The sequence below is a fragment of the Lathyrus oleraceus genome, chromosome 5 (assembly GCF_024323335.1).
Source record: "Lathyrus oleraceus cultivar Zhongwan6 chromosome 5, CAAS_Psat_ZW6_1.0, whole genome shotgun sequence".
In the NCBI taxonomy this organism is placed as follows: domain Eukaryota; kingdom Viridiplantae; phylum Streptophyta; class Magnoliopsida; order Fabales; family Fabaceae; genus Lathyrus; species Lathyrus oleraceus.
Genome location: NC_066583.1, coordinates 190,710,647 through 190,719,034, shown reverse-complemented (window position 1 = coordinate 190,719,034; position 8,388 = coordinate 190,710,647). Strand labels below are relative to the sequence as shown.

Genomic DNA, 8,388 nt, shown 5'->3' with positions numbered 1-8,388 from the left:
TGGTTTTTGGGCTTGATAACCTTGCGGTCTCTGAGGTGCATTATTTTGGATAGGGTTCTGGTTTCTATAAGAGAAATTTGGGTGATTCTTCCATCCAGGGTTGTAAGTGTTTGAAAACGGGTTACCTTGGGCGTAATTCACTTGGTCGGTATTTAGTTCGTTCAAAAGGTTACACTCCGCCGATTCGTGTCCTTTAGATCCATACAGTTCGCACTCTGTATGGACTACTGCTACGGTGTTAGCGTTTGTAGACATATGTTCGACCCTAAGGGCTAAAGCGTCCATTTTCGCCTGCATCATGTCTAGAGAGCTAACCTCATGTATTCCACCTTGGGTCTCCTTTTTCTCTATTGATGCTCGTTTGGTTCCCCATTGATAATGGTTTTAGGTCATGTCCTCAATTAGGTCACAAGCTTCTGGATAAGGTTTGTTCATCAGCGCGCCACCTGCGGCATCGTCGATGCTCATCTTGGTGTTATAATGGAGTCCATTGTAGAAGGTATGAACGATCAGCCATTGTTCTAGGCCATGGTGTGGGCAGACTCTTAATAGCTCTTTATATCTCTCCCAAGCTTCGAAAAGCGATTCTCCTTGGTTTTGAGCAAATCTAGTTATTTGGTTTCGAAGAACAGCAGTCTTGCTAGGGGGAAATATCTAGCAAGGAACACTCTCCTAAGGTCTTCCCATGTAGTTATTGAATTAGCTGGAAGTGAATCTAGCCATGAACGTGCTTTATCCCTGAGGGAGAAAGGGAATAATCTTAAATGGATCGCATCGGGTGAAACGCCGTTAGATTTAAAGGGTTCGGCTAGTTGGATAAAAACTTTTAAATGTTGATTCGGGTTCTAAGTAGCGAGACCCGCGTATTGGTTTTGTTGCACTAAATGCAACAAAGACGGTTTTAGTTCGAACTAGGTTCCTCATCAGAGGATTGGGCAAATTCCTTAAGATGTCGCCTATCGCGATTCTCGGCCATAGCTTTCTTAATTCGGTTGAGTAAGAGGCGTGTACGAGTATAACGTTCGGGTTCCGCTAAAGGATCTACTAAATTTCCAGTACTACGGGTTCTTCGCATTTACCGGCTAGTAATGCCTTAGTCTATACGGTGTAACAATAGGGTACGAAATTTGACGAAGTTGGTCCCCGGCAACGGCGCCAAAAACTAGATTGCTGTGATTCGCAAGTGCACAAATAACGTCAAAGTAATATAAAAGAATATCGATCCCACAAAGACCAATCGTCAATCTATCGATTACTATCGTTACGGTGTTTATCTAAGGCGGTATAAAAGAGATATTGGGTTTGCAAAATAACGGTAAATAATAAATGTAGGTAAAGACAAGTTGAATGTAATTCACGTCAGTTAAGTGATGTTTCGATTGTCTAAATAGAACTACTTATGAGGCAATATTTTCTACTCTTGAAAAGAATCCATTTAACAGGAATTTTCGCATTCACGTATTCAGAACCGAGTTTACCCTTAAATTAAGGCCTTTTATTGTCACTTATAAAAGGTGCACAAAACGCTAAAGTAGTAAACCTATTTTTAAGAAATGAGACTCGTAAACTTAGTTGAGAAGTGATTTTGATTTGGAAAGCTTACCCAAGGGGTTTACTGATTTTAAACCTATCAACGCGTCCGAAAACAGTTTCAAAAATAGATTTTCCTTAAAATGATAAAGATTCCTAGTTACTACGTCAGGGTGCTTTCGCACTCCTCAAATAATTAAAACTAACCAAGCTTGTTTTAGAAAACTCAAGTTAAAAATTAAAACAGCCTTTAAAGTATTTCTACAGATTTCAATATGTGAAACATTACTTTAACCATGATCCTTACATTCTAACCTTTAAAAGATTTAGCCAGACATGGTAACACAAATAAATATAACGGTGTTGATCATGATGAAAAGTTTGTGTTAGAATGTGAGGCGTAGAGAGAGAGTAAAGTGCGTAAAATAAATAAAGTAAAAGCGAGTGTGGGAAATAAATAAAGTAAAGCGAGTACGAAAAATAAATAAAATAAAGCGAGTGTGGAAAGTAAATAAAATAAAGTGAGTGCAGGAAAAAAATAAAATAAAAACGATGTGGGAAATAAATAAAATAAAAATGATGCGGGAAATAAATAAAGTAAAAGAGATGCGGGAAATAAATAAAATAAAAAGCGATAAATAAGAACCTACTCCAAACGGAGGCTTCGATTCTGGTACAAAAATAAACCTCCGACTCCTGAAGCTAAAGACGACATCAACTCGAAGTGACCCAACTCAATCTCACAAAGGTGCGATAACCCCCCGATGTGACGGATTATCGCTATTACAAATGATAACTATATGCTTAGTGTTGTAAAACTAAGTTGGATGATAGAAAACGAAATGAAATGAGCTATTTATAGAGATTCTCAGCAGTTTGTAAAGACCATGGTGCCCTCCAACTTCTCCTTAGTGGGCTTTAGTGGGAACGTGATTTTCAAAGGTGGCGCCCGCCATCCCTTCATGGCGCCCGCCATGTGTGTAAATGGGGTGAATCATGAGAACGTGGCGGTTACCTCCTAGTTGAGGACTGGTGACTCATGGCTTCCCCTATAACAGCCGCCATGTGAACGCCATGTGTGTAATTTCGCCGAAAAACCCTAATTTTAGGTCTTTTTGCTTCGTTTCTTCCAAAAGAGTCTGAAAGTGCTAAATATCTGAAAACAAGAGAAAAGAGAGCATAATACAAATAAAATGATAATAAAGTCCTAATAAACATGTGAAATCCGAGTCAAAAACACGGTGTAATTCGGTGTGATCAGGTGGCGACTCTGGTTTTATTGACGTCAGGTTTATCCATAGCTTGATGGTCATGAATTTACCACTACAGTAGCAATCACCTTTTCTAAAATGTGTTTAAGTTGCATGTTTGAAACTTCTACTTGTCCACAAGTTTGAGGATGATATGGTATGGATACTTTATGCTTCACATTATATTTGGCCAACGCACTTTTGACACGCCGCAATTGCATGACTTGTTGAAGTAGTAAAAAGTTATTGAACCACAAAGACCAATGGTTGAAGTACTGTATTCCATCCTATCGATGTATATCTAGAGGAATCAATAATATGGGTTTTGGGGAAAATAGCTTAAATGAAAAAGCACTTAAATGAAAACAACTTATTTGAAAAATCACTTAAATTCCAATTGAGGCAAACAGAACCTAGGGTTATGTTTCTCACTCTAACACGTTCATATAATCCAAGTCACTTCTATTACAAGAGTTCGACATAATTTATAGAAAATAGATAAATATGGGCAATACTTGTTTTCGCCAGCGCATTGTCCTATCGATGATGAATAATTTGTCTGCTTTTGCATGATCGAATTATTCGTCAAGGATTCGTTACTTTTTCTCCCCAATAAAACTTTCTCAAATTCATCCAAGCACTTTCGTTATATTGGACTTGTCAGTTTAAAAACTTGTGATTCGGTACCAACACCTATCCTTTCAGACTACGGTCAGTACCTGCGAATAATTTACTTTCGTACAAGAGTTGGATTGCATGAACTCATGCAATAAAATAAATTTAGACAAATACACTCGTAATCGGCATGTGATGGCTCATAGAAAAGGTTATAAGATGATCCTAATAACCCCTAGTCCCTAATGGATTACTCACTCATGGCGAGGGCAAACAAAACCAATTCAATGATCACATACGAATTCATAATATACAATTGAAATAGACAAGAAATTGAATACGAAAACATATATAAAAACCTGAATTGATAGCTTTAATCCAAATTTCTCCAAAGGAGACTTGAGTACAAAGGAAAATAGAAAATACATAGAAACTTTGCAGAATAAAATCTCCCCTCCTAAACTCATAACAAACTATGAGTTTTATAGGAAAAACCTAAAAATAGGATAAAATATATTATTCAATGCTCATTACATCATAAACAAATCAAATTAAATCATGCCTAAAAGCCAAAAACATGATAATCGGTCTAAAAAAGGAAAGAAGTGAAATATGCCTCGCCCTCCTGCTACGGCTCATAGAAGCTGTTACGGGCGGTCGTAGCAAGTCTCTGGTCTTTGTATTGGAGGGTTGCAAAGTGGGAACTCTAGGTTCCTTGTTGCTATAGCATGTAGCAGCTGCTACGGGTGGCCGTAGAAACCCTCTGGTTTCTGTATGAAGATTTCCTGACTTTTACCTTTTTTTAATGTTTCGCTCGTTTTCGATCCTTTTTCATCTTGAATACTCATTAGGCCCTGAAAATGGTAAAAACACACAACCAACGCATAAAATATGGTAAACAAAAATAAAACTGACAAAATGCAATGAAATGCTAAATAAAAATGACTAGAAATAATGGTACAAAAGTCACTTATCAAACTCTCCCAAACTTAGATCATTGTTTGTCCTCAAGCAACAAAGCTTGCTTATAGAAATTTTTGAATCAAGTGGTTCACTACATGAAAAAGCATACGAAACTGAAGTCACTGGTACTCATACGTGAGATTTCTTTCCGATTGGCTAAGCCTAGTTCTCTTGGTAATCACTTGAAAACAAAGGTATTCTCAAGAACACTAACCGCGGTAAAGCCACAGACCTAAGTCTCCCTTTCAAACACCTCTCCAACTATGCTTTGGGCTTAAGTCTATTTTTTCTCCTTCCCCTTTCATTCAGATAATTAAATTAAGGTAATTGGTTCGGTTTTTTCGTCGCATACACAAGACCGGTCACGAATTTTTATTTAGGCACCTTTTCATTTATTTTTTCTTTTACCGATTAATTTACACACTTTTGTGCGCTTATTTATCCATTTTAGGATGATGTTTGGGGTTTAACCACCATTCGGATAAATAATCGGATGAGGGTTACCCAACTTAGAAGGTGTAGTTGCCTTTTACCGTCTTTCCATCAATTTGGTGCCAAAATTATTTATTTCCCAACCAATCATATATGCACGCGAGTCTAAATTATGTGAGACTATCATTTAAACTAACCAGGGGGTACTTTTAAGAAGTCGAGTACTATGGAACAAATTTACATGTTAGACTCGCATCCTACTTCGGGCGACCTAGGGTGTTCGAGTAATATCTAAGTTATCAAACTTTCTCAATATCCTTAGTCCTATCCTTTCATACCTCCAACTCTATATACTTTTTCGTTTTCCCCATAACCAAAGTTTTTCAAGAAATTTTTTTGCACGGTTCTAGTTTGGGAAAACCTATGAATAAGTGGTCTTTTTAAACAAATAATACATAAATAGTCGGAGAACACGAAGAAAAAATATGAACATAAAAATGAAAGAAAATAAAAAGAAAAGAAAAGTAAATAAGTACCCAAAAAAAAAACTTGAACTAAACATTATCCTCAATGTTTTGGCTCAAGCAAGAGGGAGTAAACTCACAAGAACCTCACTCGGGAGATGGGAACCGGAACATGAGTTTTTGCATCATTGCTTGGACATCATCCAAGAGGAATCATTGCCTAGTTTTCTCAACCTTCATCCCATAGATTTTGGATTGAACCCATTCCCACCTATCTTGATTTGCATTTTTAGCCCCAGCTTCATGTTGGGTAGGAAGTGTGGGTGGAGAAACAATGTCATCTTCCATTGCAGTACATGTAAGATGGTTAGTAATGTTAGGCTTTCCCTCTTTCTCATATGCGTTACCCGGGGAGGGGAAGCCCACTTGGTAGAGCCAATTGTTAGGAATGTCAACTCTTACCTTTCTAGGATTAGACAGGTCAAGAATGGTCTTATTACAAATCATCACTGTATAGGTCTTACCGTCCATGGAAATCATACCTTGATGCACAAAGGCATCCATATCAACCTTACTCCTCCCTCAATAATACAGTCCTCGACCAAGTTAAACTCTAAACCATTATGCTCAGCAATTTGGGTAATCATACCCCCCACCGGAATGTCTCTGGTGGCCGCTCGAGCTACCTTACCCAAATAAGTTTCCGCAAAGGCATCAACATTAAGAAATTCAAAGGTGATACAATCATAGGTTGGCGCTTCCCTTTGCATAAAATCAAGCAAGCCTATAGAGTGGAACATTTTATTTATTTCGGCATTAAGACCAAGGGTAGTAAGAGTGATTTTGCACATGCACCTTGATGGAGTGATTTTACGCTTGATGAGAGTGGATTGCCACTTAGCTTGAGAGTCGTCTTCAAAGAAAATGTTGTGAGGGTTTGATGATTGAGTGCTTCCTCTCTTATAAGACCTTGACGATTTCGTACTTGCTTGCCCTTATCGCTTCTCTTGGGTGTAATTGATGGTTGAAATAAAAAAAAAATCAAAATGAGAGTTTTTGAACTTTTGTATTGGGAAGTATGATCGAGTGGTGGATAACAAAGTCTTTGTAAAGGTGGTTTAAGGATTGGGGTTGATAGAAGGTTAAAGGTGAGATCTTTTTCTTTGAAAATAATGGAGGTTTTGGAGAAAATATGGAAGAAAGTGGGAGAATTCAAGAAGATGATATGATTTGTAGTAATGATGATTAAAGTTCAGATTTAGGGGTTTTAGAGAGGGTTAATGGATGATAATTGGATTATATGAAGGTGGGTGGGCCCCAAAAAAATTCAAATTTGAAAAAAAATTGAACCCTTATTTGCATGCCCTGTTATGCTCTGTAGCACCTGCTACGGCCGTCCATAGCAGGGTGCTGGTTCCAATATGGGAAAGGCTTATTTTTTAGGGTTTATGGTGGGGGCTGCTACGGGTGCCTGTAGCAAGCCCCTAGTTTTTATATGGGAATTTTTTGTTCTTTGTGGTTTTTCTCGACTTTTTCCAACATTCTCACCTCTTTTTCTTCATCCTTGTGAGTTTTTATTAACTAAAAAATAAATAAAACAACAAGAAAACAAATTAGTGAGAAAAAACATGGGTTGCCTCCCACGTAGTGATTTGTTTAAGGTCGTTTAACTCAGCCACCTACACCCTTAACTCAAGACGGTGATTCCTTCCAGCTAGAATCCTTAGTATCTCGTCTAGTTATTGTCAGGATCTAACTAACTCTAGTCATTCACGCCATGCATCCCTCTTCCTTTTTCTTCATCTGATGCAAAGGCTCATACTTTTGGTCCAGTTTTTAACGGAATTTCTCTTTCACTCCCTTCTTCTCCTTAGACTTACTCTTTTTTAACCCTAGACGATATAGAGGTAAATTCATGATCATCAAGCTATGAATAAGCTTAACATCAATAAAACCAGAGTCGCCACCATGCTTTTATTATTTCCAAAGGAAAATGGAAAAGTAGGAACAAAACCTAAAGATAAGAAGTTTTCAAATCAAAACTAATAAAATGCCAGAGATTACAGGTAAGGGGGTTGGTTACATAGAGGGAAGGTGTTAGCATCCAAAGTGTCCTAGGTACACCTAGGGAGCCCTTTTTTATGTATGCATGTGTTTTTGATATAAATGATATTTGATAAAATAAAGTGTGGGGATGAGAAAAGAATTCATTGATTATATCTTTGTGTTTGACAAGACCTTCGGTCTTATGCCAACGTACCAACATAAAAATGAGGGATCAAAACCCCGTAGTTCGTGGTAAAAATTTCAAATAAGTTGGTGAATTGCTTTTAACAAAAGTTTTTTTAGAAGAGGGCACAAAAAGGCCAAACATTTAAATGAGGTTATTAGTTATTTTTGTCTTTTGAAATTTAAGTCAATATGATTAAGTTTATTTACGAGTTTGATTTAAAGAAAAGAATTTCAAAATTCAATGGCATAAGGCCAAAGTTTCTAATTATTAAAACATGCCTAAGTTTGAAAGTCACAAGCAAAGAATTTTTTTGAAAAGAGGGAGAGATTTTGAAATTTAAGAAGTGAAAGGAGATGAAGAGGCTATCCTAAGCACAAATTTAAAAGTTAAGAGTTGAAAAGATATGACCAATGGGATACAATCCAACAGACAAGAATGTCATATAGAAACTTATTTTCCTTTGGACTTTAATCAAGCAACAAGCAACAAGCAATGAGTAATATCCAGACATCCTGAAGATCAAGGCATCAAATAAAGATAGCCACATCCAAGCAAGCACTCCAATAGTTAGCAGTCTTCATTGTCTTCCAATGTATCAGATGAAATTTTCCTTGATCAACTCAGAATAAAACATCAGACATTAGATCAAAATAATAATTAAGCACAAATACATAGTAGCAGATGAATCCAAGAAATCCTCAACTCTTGCATCAGATGAAGGCAATGGTCAAAGATAGCTTAGTCTCAAAATGTTGGCATTGGCCAAGTCCTTTAGCACAGGGGAAGTTGCCTAATTCTAAGTCCAAAACTCAGATCCAGTTCTAACAGTCCACCAAATGTTTTTTTTTGTTTTTGTTGTTATTATGTGTTTTAAGGTCCTAAGACCATAAATAAAATCAAA

General features: G+C 37.0%; 1 non-coding gene across 1 annotated transcript; it reads left to right on the top strand.

The window, feature by feature from the left end:
• The first annotated feature begins 523 nt into the window (after window positions 1-523).
• Window positions 524-630, top strand: LOC127088661 (small nucleolar RNA R71). The gene has a single exon (XR_007790488.1). It is a non-coding gene; the product is annotated as a small nucleolar RNA R71 (small nucleolar RNA).
• Window positions 631-8,388: the final 7,758 nt, after the last annotated feature.